The following is a 20,662-nucleotide window of genomic DNA, read 5'->3' as shown; positions in this document are numbered from 1 at the left end:
CTGCATCTTACCTGGATAGTTTTTCACCGGGCATGAGCTCTCCATTTTCTGCCCCATTCTCCTTGTCTCCTCAGATAATTTTGCTATGTTGTGGTGAAGCAATGTTCACAATTTTGTGGGTTTAAAATTTTCCAATCTAATTATAGCAATAAAAATAATTATTTTCATTCACAATTATCCAATAATTAAAGTAGAACAATGAGCATTGAGTATGAATTTTTTTTCTTCAAAAATTTAGTAGAGATAGAAGTCTCTGGCTATTTTAGCTTTTAGGATAAACTCAAGGAAATATTATTTGGCCTTATTAGTTCTTTATCTTACCATCATTGAAATACCTTTTCTAAAATGACTTCCTGATTTTTTTAAATGTCTTGTCCTGAATCAGCAAGATGCAGTAGAATGACAAGAATCTACTCAGATAGTTTCTATAAAACAACCTGAAGCTTTTCTTTCTTTCTTTCTTTCTTTTTCTTTCTTTCTTTCTTTCTTTCTTTCTTTCTTTCTTTCTTTCTTTTTCTTTCTTTCTTTCTTTCTTTCTTTCTTTCTTTCTTTCTTTCTTTTTTCAAACTCAGGCCCTAACATTGGAAAATTAGCAAGTGTTGGCAGTCTTCTGTTTGAAAGCATTAATTCATTCCTATTTTTTTTTATTTCAATGTCCTCAGAGAAACCATTTTGTCATGTTTTTTTCTGATTGCATAGCTAGTTTGTCCCTGATACTTTTCCATCACTCTTTTCTTATTTTTTTCTTTAAATAAGTCTTCCTAGTTTTTCTAATCTGACTTAAATGATATTTTGCATGTGTTAGCTTTTGGTCCCCTAGTCATTATAACTTATTATCCTTAAGCAAGATGATGTATCAGGAACATCCACAATGTTTCTAAAGTAGCACAATTTCTAACCAAATGCAAATTTTTTAAAAGAAGAAAAAGAAGTGAAAAAAGAAGAGGAGAGAAGAAAAAAGAAGAGAGGAGAGGAGAGGAGAGGAGAGGAGGGAGAGGAGGAGAGGAGGGAGGGAGGGAGGGAGGAGGGAGGAGAGGGGAGGGAGGGGAGGGAGGAAGAAGGAAGGGGAGGGAGGAAGGAGGGAAGGAGGGAAGGAAGGAAGGGAGGGAAGGAAGGAGGAGGGAAGGGAAGGGAAGGAAGGGAAGGAAGGAAGGGAAGGAAGGGAAGGGAAGGGAAGGGAGGAAGGAAGAAGGAAGGGAAGGGAAGAGAAGAGAAGGAAGAGAAGAGAAGAGAAGGAAGAGAGAAGAAGAAAGAAGAAGAGAGAAGAGAAAGAAGAGAAGAGAAGAAGAGAGAAGAGAAGAGAAGAGAAGAAAGAGAAGAGAAGAGAAGAGAAGAGAAGAGAAGAGAAGAGAAGAGAAGAGAAGAGAAGAGAAGAGAAGAAAAACTTGGCTCAGGGCTATAATGTGTTCCAGTCTAACTTTAGCCAGTAAAGAGACAATTACGGCTCCGAAGGTATAATCTGTGATCAGAAAAAAAGGACTTAAATGTAAACAAATATTAAATATCTAATGCCTTTTTTGCCTTTTTGTAAAAAGTAATGATTTAATGTACTATTCTTTACAGTAGAAACTTACTCTAAGTCTGTTTCTCTCTTAACTTACAGGACCTTATTTCTATTTGACCAATTTCTTTTCTTTTTCCTTTTAGTCAAGAGAAGCTGTACAAATATATCTAAATAGGACAACTTCAGGAATTTCTTATTTTTTTCTGAAAGAATAATTCAATGACAGACAAAAATTATTATAGAACTAAATATAGCTGGAAAAAAATCCCAAAGTCTATTTTTTTCCACAAAGGAATCCTTCAGATATTGTAATCATAAGAAGATTTTCTTTTGAGGCTGAAAAGAAATAAGGGAAATTTTTTTTCGGTCTTTCATAGATAACTTTTATTCAATTCTTTTTTTTTTTGTTTAGAGAATCAGGGTTAAGTGATTTGCCCAGGGACACAAAGCTAGTAAGTGTCAAGTGTCTGAGGTCACATTTGAACTCAGGTCCTCCTGACTCCAAGGCCAGAGCTCTATCCACTGTGCCATATAGCTGCCCCTCATAAATAACTTTTAAAATGTTCAAGCCCGTAGCTTTTTAAAAATAATGTTTCATAGTTAGTGGTTTAAACATGGAAGAAGCTGATATACCCAAGAGCTTGCATTCTTCAGAAAACAATTCAAATTTAGATATATACAATAGTTAAATTATTAATTTTGGATAGGGAAAAACTAGTATCAGGAGGTGATCAAGATAAGATTCATGAAGAAGGTGTATTGAGCTGAGACTTAGAGAAAACTAAAGTGATCTAATATCTAAGAGGTGGAAATGAAGAGAAGGTACATTCCAAGCATGGTGACGAGCCAGGGAAAAGACAGGGAAATGGGAGATGGAATGTCAAGTGTGAGGAATAGTAGGAAGTCCAGTTTGGCTATAGCAGAGGGTGATGATGATGATGATGATGATAATAATAATAATAATAATAATAATAATAATAATAACAATAACAATTAACACTTTTATAGCATATTAGAGTTTGAAAAGAGCTTTACAAATAGGTAAAGAATAATAATGCAAGAAAGGTACATTAAAGCTAGGTTCTAATTGGCATTATATGTCAAATAATTTATATTTGATCATGGAGATAAGAAGAACCTACTAGAGTTTATTTAGCATAGGTTGACATGGCTATACTTGATTTTTAGAAAATCGTTTTGTCAGCCAAATGGTGAATAAATTTGAAGGAGGAGAGATGCAAGGCAGGGAGACCAATTAGAAGGAGGTAATAGGACAACTAGGGTGGTAGCCAAGCAAGTTGAAAGGAGTGGTTGGATACAAGATGTGATAAGAAGATTGAAACAAGATTTGAAAACAAATTGCATATGTGAGGTGAGTGAGAGTGAGAAGTAAAAAATGACTGTTGTTGAGAACTAAGATAACTGGAAGAATAGTGTAACCTTCAACATAAGACTTTGTTATACACTTGCACATTGCCAATCTCAGCATTTATAATGTTGTTGTATTGTTTTGGTTGTGCCTGAGTATAACACCATGTGGGGTTTTCTTGGCAAAGATACCAGAGCAGTTTGCCATTTCCTTTTCCAGTTCATTTTACAAATGAGGAAATTGAGGCAAACAAGATTGAGTAACTTGCCCAGGATCACATAGCCAGTAAGTGTCTCAGGATAGATTTGAATTCAGGAAGATGAGTCTTCCTAATTCCATACTCAACACTCCATCCAGTAAGCCACTAGCTACTTCTATCTATAATTTTACTTTTCTCTATTGCCACATGAGTATCATTAAAATTTTGAATTATCTTTTTATTTCAAATGTCTCCTTTCCTCAAAATATTATCTTCACAATTGCTAAGGTAATATTCCTGAAGTCTAAGTTGGACCTTTTCTGCTCAAAAAATCATAGGTGTTTCATTTTGGTCTAGGATTAAACTGTATAATCCAGTCAAATGTCCTACTTGTTTCTTATTCAAAACATTACATTACTATTCTTTTTGCATTTGGCCCAACTCTCTCCCATTCCTAGAATGTACTCTCTCTTCCTCTCTGCTTTTCAGAAACCCTAGCTTTACTCAGTGCTCAACTCATGTACCAACTCTTATGTGATATATTTCCTGATTCCCCTAGCTGCATTCCAATTAATTTGGATTTACTGTTTGTTTTTGTTAACACTACCTTATAGGCTATTTTTAAACACAAGGTATCTCTCAATCATATATCAAGCTTATTCAGGATACTTTGGAAGATGTAACAACAGAAATAACTTATTTCAATAATCTTGTACTAAATATCAGGTCAGCTATATAACAGGGAGATGTCTGCATGCTGAAAGAATTCACCACTCTAATGGATGAGATCCAGCACAAAACCCAGAAAAAAAGGAGGGTTTCCCTGGGGATGGTGAGGTCCACTAAATGTTCCTACATGCAAATGACATTGAACTGATGCTAATCATGATAAAGCTTCATAGAAGAGTTCAGTAACTATTCAAAGAAGTCTGGCCTGTCTATCCTCACAGGATGGAACAAATGGAAAAACAATGTCTGTTGCCTGGATTTCAGGATGATTCTGAAGGGCAAACCTTTAAAACTTGTCAAACAGTACATATAGCTTGAAGAGACAACACATATGAACAATGGCCTGAGCCCAGAGTTAAAAAAAAAAAAAGAAGAAAGAGGTGTGGTATCCTCTGGGGAAACTGAAAAGCTCTTTTACTGACTATAAGTTTCCCATCTTTTCACTGCAATTAATCAGTATTGCTCTACGTAAGTAAAATCTGGAGCACCACTGCATCATAAGACCTAAAGATGAGCATTATGGAGAAGAAAATGAAAGCTGCATGGTGGATAAGAATGTATTACCAAGAAAAATCTCCACAGGAGAGTAGGAGTAACAGAGGTTACTAACGAATTGTATGACAAATAGGGAAGATAGATTGGTCATGTGGTGAGAGTGAAAGATGACTTGGCGATGACCATAGTATTCGACTGGTGCCCCTTGATTTTGAAAGAAAATGATGGAAGATTTCAACATTTTGAGTGCACCCTGTGTCAAACTTTTTGGAGCACAGGCATAAAAGTCTCACATGACAGGCAAACATGGATATACTTTATGTGCATTGTTGGAAATAAATCCCAAATTAATGAGATCACAGATCTGTTTGAGTACATTTTGTATTTAACTGTGTGTTTTTTTCCCCTCACAATGTAAAATAAGCTCTTTGACAGTAGGGTCTGTTCATTTTAAAGATGTCTAGTATATAGAACAGGACCTAGAAAACAACAGGTGCTTAATAAATGAGTGTTAATAGTTAGATTGATATCATTTCATCATAAGTGGTAGCTTCTAATGTGATATCTTCCACTTGTCCAGACCTGAAAATCCTCAAGTTCATGTTATAAGAAAAATAATTTAAAGTAGTGTCCTACTTTATCATTCCTAAAGGGATAATAGAGTGGACATTGTTTTGAATTAGAAATCAAAGGACCTGGGTTCAAGAACTAACTCTGCCATTTATTATATAGGTGATCTTGAGCAAATCAAGTACTTTGAACCTCTGTTTTCTCATTTGCAGAAGGATCTTGACTACAGAATCCTTTTACTAAAACTGATATTCCTAGATATCCCATGGATATCAAGTTAATCATTAGTGTTAAGATGATAAGTATGCATTTTAAGGAATAGTTTGTCCTTACAAAAACATACAAAATGCCTCATTTTTCATTGTTCATAAGATTTAGAAAAGGAAGAGACTTTAAAGAGTATCTACTGCAAATCCTCATATTATAGGTTAAACTGGGGCCTAGAGAGATTAAGGGATGGTCTAATAAACTCCAAGAAGGTGAAAATCCTTTAACAATTTTACTATATTTGAAGTGAAACCATGCTTTCTTATTTTAAAAAAAAAAGTGGTTGTGATCCTTCTACAACATCAAAACCAAAAGGAGTTGTTTCAATATCTGAAGGAAAAAAATTCTTGTTAACAGAATAGACAAACAATAAATGTTCTTTCCCATTTGGCTTGTGTTTGTGTTTGTGTTAAATAGATATGGTCTTATAATGACAGAAGCATTTCCTGAAGAGCTATCACAAGAGCAATTATAACTTAAACATAGAGAGCACTTCTTTTAATTTGTGGTCCATTGGAGTCTGTCCAGTGTTGTATATTAGGAGAGAAAAATAAAACTCTCAGCAATAGACAGTCTTACCAAGTGAAAGGCTCCAGAGTGCCTACAGAATAAATGAGGCACTTAATAGTTAACTTTTGGTTTAAATTAAAAGAATTAAAAGAATGGTTTTTCCCACTAGCAACCATTAGTTTTCTTTCTTTGTTAAAATTCTGGCATCTTTTTAATTCTACCTAAATGTGAAGGTTGCATTTGAATGTTTCAGACTATACACACCGATTCTCTACCACAGAAATGCTGAAATTAAATTTTTTTTTTCTTGAATGTACTTTTTAATCAATCTAAACCTGATAATAGATTTGTAGCACTTTATCATCCCACAATTTTTTTTATCAAGACAGAAGTAATAGTTTTAATAATTTCTCTTGAGAGCAAGAACTGTGCTTTTTAGTCTTATATAACTTCTACAATGTCTGCCGGAGTACTTTCACATAGGAACTACTCGCAATTTTCTTTTTGAATGGATAGATGATAACCAAGACCATGGCTACATCCCAGTTACTCCTTTCCTGTACTTCATAGTGTTTGCATTTAATCAGGATTCCCTGTGAATATGGTGTGTGTGTGGGGACATCAAAGTCATAGGTTATTAGACCTGGGTCAGTCCTACAAAGGCTCTCCAAAGTAGACCTTCAATAAATGTGTGTTGAATTATATTTGACAGTCTCATTCTTTTCTTATGGAAACAATGAAAAAAAATTTAGGTAAACAATAATGCAGTTGGTTAGATTGAAAAGTCATTAAATGGGTAAAATCAGAAAGGAGTTATTAATAGTACAATGTCAACTTGGAACAAAGTCTTCAATGGGGTGCTTCTGCTATCTGTCCTTGGTCTAGCGTAATTGAATATTTTAATCAGTGACATAGATAAAGGAATGATTGACATCCTTAGGAAATTTTCAGAACATGTTACATAAAAATAGGAGAAGCAGCCAACACACTGGGTTCCAGAATAAGGATCCAAAATGACTTTTAAGTTTGCTTCAAATACAATAGGATTAAATTTAATTGTCATAAGCATAAAATCTTATATTTCGACTTGGAACAATATAAGAAATACAAGACGTAGAAGTGGTGGTTTGTCTGGGGGTGAAAGGTATAGTCTGTGGGTTTCAGTAGACTGAAAGCTCATTAGTCAAGAATGTGGTATGGCAGCCAAAAAAAAGTAACTGGGAATCACCAAGAGACATAAATACCAAAAATAGGGAAGCTATGAATCCACTGCCATCTTAGGAAGGGCATTCATAAACTAGAGAATATACAAAGGAAGGTGAACAGGAGTGTGAAAGGCCTCAAATTCATACCATGTGTGTATGGCGGAAGGAAATGGAGATGGTTAAAATGGAGAAGAGGTGACTCAAAGTGGGGTGCAGGGAGGAATGAAGTTAGGTAGCTATCTGTAAGTATTTAGAGATCCATCCGGTGGAATAGTTATTATATGTTCTGTTTGACCTCAGAAGGCAGAACTATAACAATTTAACAAAGTTACAAAAGTGAACATTTAGGCTTTGGTATAAAGAAAAGCTTCCTAAAATGAACACAGGAAAAAAGGGAATGGACTAGCTCAGCAGTTAATGGAACTTACTGGAGACTGAGAGAGAGAGAGAGAGAGAGAGAGAGAGAGAGAGAGAGAGAGAGAGAGAGCACAAGTCTGAGGGTGTGATTTCAGGTGTTAGAAGGAATATTTTTGTAGTCAATTGACCTTTGTGGTCAATCACAAGAAGTCTTTTATTTTACAAATGTAAAAAAAACCTGTTGTTCAGAGGGATGAAGTGAATTATTCAAGCACACATGTTGACATACACGTAGGTGTGCAGATATATACAAGCACATGTATAAATATAAGAATACAGTCATAACTATACATGCATAAACATATGCATGCATATACATGCTTGCATTATTTATATACATATTCATGGGCTTAATGTATGTATGCATGATTGTACATACACACATGCATGTGTACACACATGCAACATGCAAATGTAATTGTATAAGGGTGTAGACAACATACAATGTTTGCACATGCATTGCATATATGCATACGTGTGTGCATATATACACATATATTACATAATACATGATTGCATGTATAGGCAGCTAGGTGGTACAGTGGATAGAGTGCTTGATTTGATGTCAAGAACGGACTAGAAAGATATTGTGAATTTTGTGAAAAGACCACTAGATAGGGAATCAGGAACCCTGTATCACTGGGGATCAACTGCCCATTTATATAATGAATTACTTGGATTAGAGAATCTCAAAACTGTGAGATGATGAAAAAGAATATGGAATGTTGAGTCAGATGACTTTTGGTCTAGTAGTCCCACATTCTTTCCATTTGCTATCTGGGCTTCCTTTAGAGAAGTTGCTTCACATCTGTAAACCTCAATTCATACTTAAAAATGAGTATATCATTTGTATCAACTAACTCACAAGATAATTGTTAAGAAAACTAACACGATTAAAGCAACAGTAACACAAATTATATCTGAGCTCATATCGTAGTAGCTAGGGATAGAATTAGTGTATAGAATCAGGAAGACCTGAGTTCCAATACCACCACAGACACTTATTAGCTTTGTGACCATGGGCAATTCATTTAACCTCTATCAGTCTCAGTTTCTTCAAATATAAAATCAGGGTAATAGAGCACTTATTTCCCAAAGTAGTGGGGGCTTTATAAATATTTATTCTCTTTGCTTCCTTCCTCAAAAAAAAAAAAAACTCTCTGTGTCTGACCATGCAGATCTATGAATTAGGGCCAATTAAATGAGTAAAAATATTTTTATCACTCTTACCTATCCTAGGTTAAGGTTTCCAAGGCATCTTACCTAGATTTCCTTTTCCTTCTCTTGATAGTAATAATGTATAGTGTAATAAGTCAACTAAGCATTTATTAAGCACCTGCTATGTGGCAGGTACCATTATGCGAAATAAGGCAAATTGAAAAAAAAAACAGTGTCAAAGGAAAGACATTAAAATTAAGGAGGAATGGAAAAATTTTTTTTTCTTTCCCAAAAAGTAGGATTTTCAGGGAGATTCAAAGAAAGCAAGGAGTCAGAGCTTATGAGAGAACATTCTAGGAAGGGGAATAGCCAGCGAAAATGTTAAATTAGGAGATTGAGAGTTATTTAAAAAAATCTTACTAAGTGTTTTTCTCAAAATTGAACTGTAGACGTACATCAAAAGACTTACTACTCTTTTATAGATGAATAAACTGATTATCAGAGTGGTTAAGAGAAATGCTGAATCACATAGCTAGTTACTTTGTAACTCGGTACACTAAAACATGGTCTTCTAACTACAAGGTCAGGGCTCTTTTTACTATACCTCACTATCTTTTTACACTTTAGATCCTAGAGTCTACAAAACATTTCTCTGAAATTTTATGAATATGTGACTTAGTATTAATAGAAATAATAATACATGAAAAGCATTATTAAATATTTATTATAAGCCAAGCATCTGCTAAGTGCTCTTGATACAAATTTTAAAAAGCAAGAAAGTTTAAATTCTCAAGGAGTTACATCCTAGTAGAGGAAGACAAAATCTTGGAGAACTGGTGACCAGAAAGGGGTGTTTTAATCTGGGAAGTCACTGAGATGATTAATAGAATCATTGAGCAACTGATTTCCTTCCTAGGAAGGATGGCGTTGATTTAATTACTGTTCCTAGAGCAAGAGGTGGAAGGGTGGGGTTGCATGTACATCATTGAGAGTGAAGATGTGGTGGGTCTGGGGCAACATAGACATAGTCAACCCTCACCTATCAAGATCTGAGGATCCTACACATGGAGTTACAGAGACAATGAGGATAAAATCAGACAACATTAAAAAATATTAGCAGTGTCAAATAGTAATAATAATAATAATAATAATAATAATAATAATAATAATAATAATATCAGTGCATTAGTTGACATTTTATATGACTTTGAAGTTTACAAAATGCTTAACATTTTACTGTTGTCTCATCCGCTCTTCACAACAGTCCTGTGATGTCAGTTCCATTGTTATCCCCATTTTACATATGAGGAAAACAAGACTCGAAAAGATTATGTTACTTAACCAGGGTTATCAGTCTTTATTTGTCTGGGAAGCAGGATTAAAATCCAGGTCTTTCTGATTCCACTTCCATCCATCTACCTAATTAGCTATATTGTCTGACTAATAAAAGACTATAACAAAATATAAATTCTTCAGATTACAATAAATTATATCCCTTGGTTTTACAGAGGATAACATGAATGCCCATAAGAATTTGATCTATAGATTAAGATTATATTTTCTATTACATCATTAAAAAATATTTTACTCTTCCCTATTAGGGAAGGGCAAACTGTAATTAATTAAGTTTCTACAATGAGCCACGGACTATGATAAATGCTATACAAGTATCTCATATCTCATTTGAGCTTCACAAAAACTATGTATGGTGGGTGCTATTACTATCCTTATTTTACAGGTGAGGAAACTGAGGAAGACAGAGTTTAAATTATTTATACAGGATCACAAAGGTATTAAGTGTCTAAGATAGGATTTGAACTCAGATCTTCTTGACTCTAAGCCCAGCACTCTACTGTGCCACCTAGCTGCCTCTATATTGAAAAGAAAGTCTTAAAAAATGCACAGGTAATTAAAATATTTTTCATGTTTAAAAATATTAAAGGATAATGTTTGGCTAACAGCAACTAATCTAGCTAGAAAACATCAATGGAATTATACTTACATAAATTAAATGCAAAGCATAAAATATGAATTTCATTCCATATGTGTCTGAGCTCAGATGGGAGAAATTAAAATGTAAAATGACTCCAGCAGCATTAATTCAAAAGAGTCTTCATTATCCAACCCTCCTATGTATTCAACAAAGCACAGATTCATGAAGCTGATTATGAAATATTATAAACTATTTCTCTCAACATAATGTGAAATTAATATATTGCCTACAAAATTTACCTTCAAAAAAAAAGGACATGGAAAAGGTTTATTTTCATGGGAGTCTCACCGTTTTATTTTACTTTGTCTCTCATGATTATGCTACTTGTACTTCAGTACATAATTTACCATTTCCTGACTTGCTGTTAAAGCAATATTTTTTGTGAGCCATGGAAAATTTACGTTCCTAATGAAATGAGTTTCCAACATACTAATAGCAATGTCAATATTCTCTCTTATAAAATAAAAACGTAGCTATCACAAACATCATCATTATAAAACATAAATGCATTCTTTTAAATTACTCTTAGTATTGTGCACTCCCCCATTACTCCTTATGACTATTAAGTTATTTTTTTTTGGATGTGAGAGAACACTTATAAGGTGTTAAGGAAATTTCTAATATCTGATATAAAATCCCCTAAGGGAATATTTTATCCTGAAGGTGGAATTTTTTTAAAAAATCATTTTTTCTATACTACACTTATATTTGATATAAAAACCCTGTATTCATTGTAAAATATAATAGTTTTTTTGTTGTCTTTTGTTTTGTTTTGTGATATAGTATGTGGCTCTCCCTGTTGCAAACAAGAAAACTGGTCCTATAATGAACAAGTAGTATAAGAACATCAATTGGTGTTTGGTACTATAATTGAAAGACATAACTGATGAGACATATTTGAGAGAGAGAGAGAGAGAGAGAGAGAGAGAGAGAGAGAGAGAGAGAGAGAGAGAGAGAGAGAGAGCGCTAAAGACAGACAGACAGAAGGAAAGAGACAGAGAGATACAGAGAATTTATAATTTACTGAATGCTTATTCTGTGCCAGCAACTGTGTAAAAAAAATGGAATAGAAATACAAGCATAAAGGCAGTACAATCCTCAAATACCTTATATAACTCACATTGTAATAGTAGAAGACAGTATGTTAGAGGGATCTGAAAGAAAGGTGGGTGAAAAATATTCTACAAGTTCTAGGGCTGAGCCTGGTTAGAAGCAAACATAATTGGGAACTTCCTCAAATTGAGGTGCAGGGAAGAACTCATCAAGAGGAGGAGAGGAGCATTGTGGTGGAGTCATTGCTAGCAGAAGATCACTGGGTCAGAGGTAAAGTAATTTTGAGTCATTGGATGAGGCAGGTTTGAAGAGAGCAGAGCTATCATTGGAAATGTAACCAAAAATAATAAACCAAAGAGACAGATTTTTTTTTTAATTTTAAATGTGATTTTATTTTCAAAGATCAGACTTTTCTCCTTCCTATTTCCCCCAACCTCATCAATAGGGAGCATTTTTCATCATGAGTCCTCAGGAATATTGGTTAGTCATTGTGATGATCTGAACTCCCATGATTTATTTTTTATTAATTAATTTATTTTTAGTTTTCAACAACCACTTCCATAAACTTTTGAGTTTTAAATTTTCTCTGCCTCCCTCCTGAAGATGGCATGCAATCTGATATAGGCCCTACATATACATTCCTATTAAACATATTTTCACATTAGTCACGTTGTAAAAAAAAGAATTAGAACCAAATAAGAGGAAGAACAAGAAAGAAGAAATAAAACAGAACAGAAGGGAAAAAAGAGCAAATAGTATGCTTTCATCTGCATTCAAATTGCATAGTTCCTTCTCTGGATGTGGATAGCATTTTCCATCAGGAAATTTTGGAAACATCTTAGATCCTTGCATTGCTGAGAAGAACTAAGTCTATCAAAGTCAGTCATCACACAACAAGGCTGTTACTGTGAACAATGTTCTCCTGGTTCTGCTCACTTCACTCAGCCTCAATCCACACAAGTCTTCATAGGTTTTCCTGAAGTCTGCTTGCTCATTATTTCTTATAGCACAATAGTACCCATGATGTATGTATGTATGTAGGTGTCTGTGTACATTTGTTATTGTTTTAATCACCCAAGATCCACTTTCTCAACTTCCCACTCCTCATTGAGAAAATAAGAAAAACAAAGACCATTGAAAATAAGTATAGTCAATTTAACAAATCTCCACATTGGCTGTATGCTATTTTTTTCTTATTCTGCATTATGAGTTCTCTCAGGAAGTGGCCAACATGCTTCATCATTAGTCTTCTAGAATTTTGGTTGATCATTACACTCATAACAGTGCAGCACAATAGTATTGCAACAAATTTATATGCCACAACTTGTTCATCTATTTCTTAATTTATGTATTTTTTTCAACTTCAAAAAAAACTATGAATATTTTTGTACATTCTTAGAATTTGTTTTGCTTAGGATTAATACCTCCTGTAACATTATACTTAGTTTTGCTAGGTAAGAATTTTTTTTGGCCATAAGACCATATCCTTTTTCTTCTGGAATATTGAATTCAAAGTTCTCCCCTCTTTTATAGTGTTGGTTGCTGACTCATGTGTGATCTGACTTTAGCTCCTCATTACTTGAATTCTTCCTAGCTTGTAGTTTTCATTTGAACTGTAAGCTCAAGATTTTGGTTACCATGGTCCTGGGAGTTTTCATTTTGGGATTTCTTTTAGGATACGTCCAGTAGATTTCATCTTTTTCCACTATGCTCTCAGATTTCAAGAGTTCTTGGAGTATTTTCTTTTAAGAGTTCTTGAAATACAATGTCTGGCCTCTTATTTATCTATTCATTAATTCATTCATTCATTCATTCATCTATTTATTTTATTTATTTATTTATTTATTCATTTGTCTGTTTGTTTATTTTTGGTAATGGCATTCAGATAATCTAATGATACCTTGTTTTGTTTTGTTTTGTTTTCCCTCATGATTCTATTTTCTAGGTCAGTTGTTTTTGCTAAATTATTTTACATTCTCTTTGATTTTCTTTCAGTCTTTTGACTGGGTGCTGGAGTACTTCATGGCATGTTTCTTGCCTGACCTATCCTCAGTGTCTACAGACCTGCCTGTGTCTCTTCATACGTTGAACTGGACTAAACAAATGATTTGCTGTGTACTTTTTCCTGATTTCACCACCAGGTTCTGGTCTGTTACATTTTCTAGATCTGTTTGGAAATATTTGTAGAGGAAAGTTCAGCTGCATCGCTTAATTTCACTCCAACATCTTGGCTCCATCTCACCTGAGACAGAGTTTTTATAAAAGTAACTAAAATCATTGATGTTGACAGAAAACAGTGCTTAGCACAGTGCTGGTACTTAATTAATACTTGTAGTCTTGACTTGAGTGTCAAATGGAGCCAGATATATTAATAACCAAAGCAAATTGTTGAGAAAACACCAATGAAGTCATTGATTTTTAATAAAAGGGGGTATATTTCCCAGCATACCACAAAAATGTCTATGTAAAGTGGGACTTTGTACAGATTAGGCACTGTAAATAAGATCGAAGTTCAGCATCTTTGCTTCGTAATTGAACAAGTACACTTTTAAGCTAAGATGGAATGAATGGCAACCCTTCTCCTGGATGAAGGCCAACCCCTCTACATCCCTAAATGATAATATACTATTCTATCTCCTCCATGAGTATCCTCCCATATCATCTCCACTCTAATTTTCAGTATCTCCCTGCTACTGGCTGTTTCTCTACTTCCTATAAACATGCTCATGTCTTCCCCTTGCTCAAAATGCCCTCAATTGATCCTTCCACCTCTGCTAGTTATCTTTCCATATCTCTTGTGTCTTTTACAGTGAACTTCCTTGAGAAAGATGTGTACAATGGGTATTTCCATTTCCTTCCTTCTCACTCTCTTCTTCCTCTCTACAATATGGATTCAGATCTCATCATTCAACTGAAATTGCTCTCTCCAAAGTTTCCAATGATCTCTAATTATCTAATATAATAACCTCTTCTCAAACCTCATCACTCTTGATCTTTCTTCAGCCTTTGAAACCCACATTCTGTCACTGGCATCTAAAATTCAAAATGTCCCATATCCAGTTCATTATGGAATTTGATCTGGAATGGGCACTCCCACACTTACAAAAAGATTAAAAATATAAATATCCCTTATATTATTAGATATCATCTCCTTGAATAGGTTTTGTTGGAAGGGAGAGAACATGAGCAGAAGAGCAGTGAGTGCCTGAAGATTCCCTGAGATAGGAGGAAAAATTAGCATTAGAGTCCAGATCCCTCAAAGGGATCTAGAAGAGTTAGATATTTCTTCTTTGTAATTATCCTTACAGAGAACCCTGTTAAAAATACAGCTTTGTGTTTGAGTTTGTGATAAACAAAATATCCAGTTTATTTCTTTCCTCAAATACCCTAAAAATGTCAGACACAATAAATAAATATGTAGATCTACATCTATGTCTATGTCTATGTCTATCTGTCTGTCTGTCTATCTATCTATCTATCTATCTATCTATCTATCTATCTATCTGTCTATCTATCCATTGATCTATCAGATCTGCCTATCAATCTATCTATCAGATCTACATATCTATCTATTTATCTATCTATTTACATTGTTGTTTCAAAATCAAATAGGAGAATCTTGATGTAAACCTACAAAGCTGACAGTATGGGGCTCAAAATATTTAAGTTAATGATTATAAAAGCTTTCACTTTATGTGAAAATGCATGGTCTTCATGGAGAGGTTGCATGAGAATATGATGAAAGCACAATTGCGATCCAGGACTTAGAACAGGATATCATTATGGTTATAAAATGCAAAAGTAATTTCCATGAACTATATTATATGTGAAAAGCTTGCCAGCACATAATACTAAAAGCTTTTATTATCCTGTTTCTACAATGTCCATATAGACATCATCTGATGGGAAATGGGTTGGCTCAAGAGAAACAAAATTGATTACCTCTAAAAAATACCCCAGTTATGCTCATAATGATCAGAAAGAAAGAGTGAATAATTTTATTGTTCTTTGATTGTGATTTTCATTCCTGCCTTTCCCTTTCATTTTAATTCCCCACTACCAGAAATTAATAATTACTGGTAGTAAGCAACTCAGATAGAAGACTATCAGGTAAAGTTAAAAAAAAACTATGAGCTGAGGTTTTTATAAGTACTACATGAAATAATTAAAATATAATAAAAAAATAAAAAAATAATTAAAAATATAAAAGTCCTTATCTTATTAAGAAAAGAAATTAAAACATGTTATCAATCTGAATTATATTTCCTTCCCCTATTTTCTTTGATTTGCCTTCCATAAAGCTTGATTTCTTGTCAACATTAGATGTCCTTTCAAAACATGAGCTAAAGACATCCAATTTAAATAATGTCATAGTCATATTCTTTAGATAAGAAAATCATTTTAAATAAATTAGCATTTGATCCTAGGTAGGCTTAAAAAGGGGGGAAAGTGTGTTGTGTCCATTCTATTTCATTTATATTTCTTTCACTGTTTGAACACTGTAATTAATTATTTTTAAGTTAAAAAGTGGACCTCTAATGCAAATAACAGATGAGCAAAAGGAAGGCTAATTCAATAATACCTGATTTCAGCGGTGTGGGTGCTCCTTCTACTAATGCTGGTTATTCTTCATCTTCATAAATTGCTTTATTAGAAAAAAAATCCATTGGTAATCAAAATTCTGATGATGAGCCTCATAAAACTCAGCTAGACTGATTTTCTTAAGACAAGACACATATTTAGAATAAGGCCTTTTGAGCTTCTTGTAACCTGACAGAGATTATGTTTTGTTGGTCTTGTCTTTGAATATTCAAGTTAACCTTCATACTCTAAGGAAGCTTATATAGTAATCGTTTTAATAATAAGGATAATGATAAAAATAATACAACAATGATAATGACAAGCATATATAAAGTTTTATAAATTTCCCAGTAACCACATTTCCAGAACATTTTTTTTCTCAGCTACTTTGCATATGTGATTCAAGTATTATTTTCTTCTTTTAAACACGAGGAATTTGTAGTGTATCAAGATTAATGGGAACTAGATGTTTTCCTTATGGAACACTTTCAATGCGCCAAGGTTTTAACGAAATAAATGAGAGTAAAAAACTAAGACAAATAAAGTGAAAGAATGCTGGAATTAGTGTCAAAAGACCAGATCTGAAATCTTGTTTCTTTTACATTCTGGTTCACGCAGGTTAAATTCTTAAGTATATGTAATACCATGCATCATTTCTACCTTCAATAGAGCCCATGAATCAATCAGTCAACCACAAGCATTTATTAAGTTCTTGCTATGGGTCTCTCACAACCATTGTATGGTTACATTTGGTTGGTTATGATTTATTCACCAAAATTGTCCACATCAATTCTGAGGGAGAATTCCTAAACTGAAGATATAATAGAATATCACCATTAAGGTATATTGATAGATCATGAAATCGTCTAGCCATTCTATAATACAATTTGAAACTATAATCCAAAAGTCCGTAAACTGTGATGTGCTTTGAACCAGTAATACATATATTAAACATATACCCCCAACGAAGTAAAAAACTGAAGGGAAGTATCCCTGTGGACAAATATACATACATATGTATGTGCATACATGCATATACACATTTGTGTATACATACATACATACATATATATGCATATGTGTGTGTATATATATACATATACATATATATACATTTATATTAGCACCAACTGTAGCAATAAAAAGAAGAAAATTGGTTCTATCAATTTAGGAATTACAGAACAAATTGTGGTATATGAATTTAATGAAATGTTATTGTGCAATTCAATGAAAAGATAAATTCAGAGTAATTTGGAAGAATTTATATAAATTGATATAGAATAAAATTTACAAAATGATAATTTCATAGAGCACAAGATGACAAATTTGAAGCTAAAAGGGACTCTAAATATCATCTCATCTAAAATTCAAAATTTAGAAAAGAAACTGAGAAATAAAAGTCAAATGACTTATCCAAAGTCTCATGAATATTAAATATCAGAGATGGAATTTGAACCATATCTTCTGACTTAAAATTCAGCTTTCTTCACACTGCACTACAGTACAATTTTGCAAATCAATTTACTCAAAGGGCACAATAATAAAATGATGGGAGTAGGATCTTGAAGGACTTCAGATTCCTGACCAAAGCAGTGACCAGTGACTTTCATTAGTCTGATGATGAAGTATCTTCCTTTTTCTTGACAGAGAGTTGCTAGACTAGAAATAATGAACAAGGCATAAATTTTAAGATGCGATCAATGTTTCACTTTGTTTTGTTTTATTACACATATTTAAATGAAGTCTATTAGAAGCAAGGGAGAATTGGTGGGTTATAATAGCAAAACTTTTTCTTAAAGATATGATCAAATATGTTAACAAAAAATCTCAAAAGCAATTAAGTAGGGCAATTTTGTTACTTGTTAGATAAAATATATACTTTATGAATAAGTAAAACAGCAGTTCATAATTTTATATAAGCTTCTTTTATATTTTCCCCATTTGTTAAACTGTTAATGATTTTTCATAACTTAAGAAGAATTTTTTTAAAGCCTTAAGATCAGACTGTATAACTAAATTACCAGTTTAAGAATAATAGGAATGTTATTTTGGAAGCAAATGTAAATATCACATCAAAGTACTCTCCCAAGAACTCTGAAAACTGCCAACTAGGTTGCTTTCTTATAGTATTTAGTTCCTTTATAATTACCTTGGATTGGTTTTAAATAATAGACGGAGTTAAATTCTAGTTTTCTAAGTGTTAAATTGTTACATCATAGATTCCTCACACACTGGTAATTTACATATATTATAATCACATTCACTATTATATTATTCCTTCTTTTCTTTGGTCACACACTGAACCATCATTGCAACAAGCATCACCATGTAACTCTTATGAATCTTTGAGTTGGTCTTAATCCAATAAGGATGCATTTGCATTTTTGCATGAATTAGAATGATCCACCTACGTTTTTGGTGACTGCAATCATCTTTTTGTTTGGACTTTAAAAGACTGGTGTTTCATTTGAGAATGACAGAGGCTGGTATTGTCTATCCCCTACTAAAGAGAGCTGCATGTTCTTGCCTGACAGGCAATAGATTAGAACTGACAGATATTGAGGTCATTCTACCTTTCCTGTCACATATGTTAATCTATCCTTAAGCTACCCTGCCTCTTTGCCTAGAGGAAATATGCATATTATGCATCTTAATAACCTGTAATTTATTATGTAACCACTAAAATATTCTTAGATTTAATTCCTTTGAAGAAATAAGCATTTTCTGTGGAGCAAAATAATAATAATTCACATTGTAAAGGTCCTTAGAGTTTACCAAGTGCATTCTTCATAGTGTTTCCATAAGGAAGGGAATATGAGGAATTGTTTTCCTCATTTACAGATAAGTAAACTGAGGCTTAGACAGTTAAGTTCCTCAGATGCCACATTTAGCATAAGATCTATAATTAAAACACAGGACTCCTGACTCAGTGTCTAGTTTTTCTGTTGTTGTTGTTGTTTTTTGTTTGTTTTTTAACACACAATACTACTGTTTATAGGAGGCAATAACTATGATTTCTGCTTTGTTACTTCCACCCTAAAGTTGAAACTCCTTACTATTTCCAAATGTTGCTGGCAAGAAGTTATCAAGTAGTTGTTATTTCGGTAATGCTGTGATGCCATTTGGGGTTTTCTTGGCAAAGATACTGGAGTGGTTTGCCATTTCCTTCTCCAGCTCAGTTTAAGATAGAGTTGCTATTCTTTCCACTTTAATGATTGAAGAAAGTAGATATGCCCAGTATTATGCTGTGAGTCCAGTGGCTGTAAAAAGAAGACTAGATATTACAACTAATATAGTTTTTATCTGAGGGTACGATACTTAACTGACAAGAAATAAGAGCATAGACACGAAGTATTTAGAACAAAGTTACAATTTAACACATTGAGGATAATGATGGATTACTTTGAGAACTCTGAGGCCCCTAATATCAACTTAACACTAATATATATGAAAGCCAAATTTACTATATAAAATATCAAATTTTGTTTTAATTGTTGTTCTTTTGTTTGTTTCAGTAGACTAATTGTAAATGTATATGCAAGGCACAACTATGAGATAGAACAATTTTATCTTGACACAAACTCCCATGTAAAAATAAATATGTAAAAGGCAGCAGCAATAGCTAAGGTTTTTTAGATGTCCACAAAATTGATGATGCAGCAGCACAATGGAGCTGCTAACTCATCATACACAATCTTGGACTGGACAATTTGTGACCAGAGCATAAGAAAATGCAAGTACTGTTTTCCTTTGACCTGGTCAGACCACATCTGGAGTACTAGGGACATGACATTTTAAGAAGCAAACAGAAATAAGGTATCAGTTCTTCAGAAGCCAACAGTATGTTCTATTATTCAGTCAGATTCTGCTGTCTGCTTCAGAGGCATCAACTTCCTTTTGTCTCATAGTCATTTGCTGTAAGATACAAAAAGACCACCAAGAAATGTATGCTGATCAGCAAAGTTCATGAGAATAATCCTCCTGCATCCTTCCTTAATAAAAATGGCAAAAATCATTAAGAACGTAATAAGATGGATTAATATTGAGGCAAATCTTCTTTCTTACATGTATATCTAACCTCCCAAGACCATGTAGAACCTGAAATGGATAGATTTGAATTGATAGGTGAGAGCAGGTAAGTAATTGTATGTAGCTGGAAATGGGAGTGAGGGAAAAAGAAGTCAGAAATATATCCTAGGATACTTACCTCAGTGTCCTATTTCTAACAGTTGCATCAAATAAAATTTTTGTATGATTGTATGTCTTTCCACCAGAACATTAAATTCAATTTGGTATTTGCTCTTTCCCCTTAAGTTCTAACTCTTAAAAAAATCCATCATGTCATTTTGTAACTATAAATTTTGAAATTTGGTGAACATATGAATTGTATTCATGTATTGCAGGGTTGTACAAACAAAATTATTAAATATTTACTATCTGCTCAGAATTAGGGGATATACAAATAAGTGAAAGAATCTTGCCTTCAAGGTTCTATTGAAGAAGAGTAGAAAGGAAAATATCCTCTCAGTATAAGAACTATAAAGAGTTATAGGACAGAGTGTTCCAGTATATGATCAAAACTGTTTTCATGTCTAGAGAATCTTGAGTCCAA

This window comes from Phascolarctos cinereus, unplaced genomic scaffold (assembly GCF_003287225.1).
Source record: "Phascolarctos cinereus isolate Bilbo 61053 unplaced genomic scaffold, phaCin_HiC Scaffold_5;HRSCAF=322, whole genome shotgun sequence".
In the NCBI taxonomy this organism is placed as follows: Eukaryota; Metazoa; Chordata; class Mammalia; order Diprotodontia; family Phascolarctidae; genus Phascolarctos; species Phascolarctos cinereus.
Note: the sequence above shows the minus strand (reverse complement) of the source record.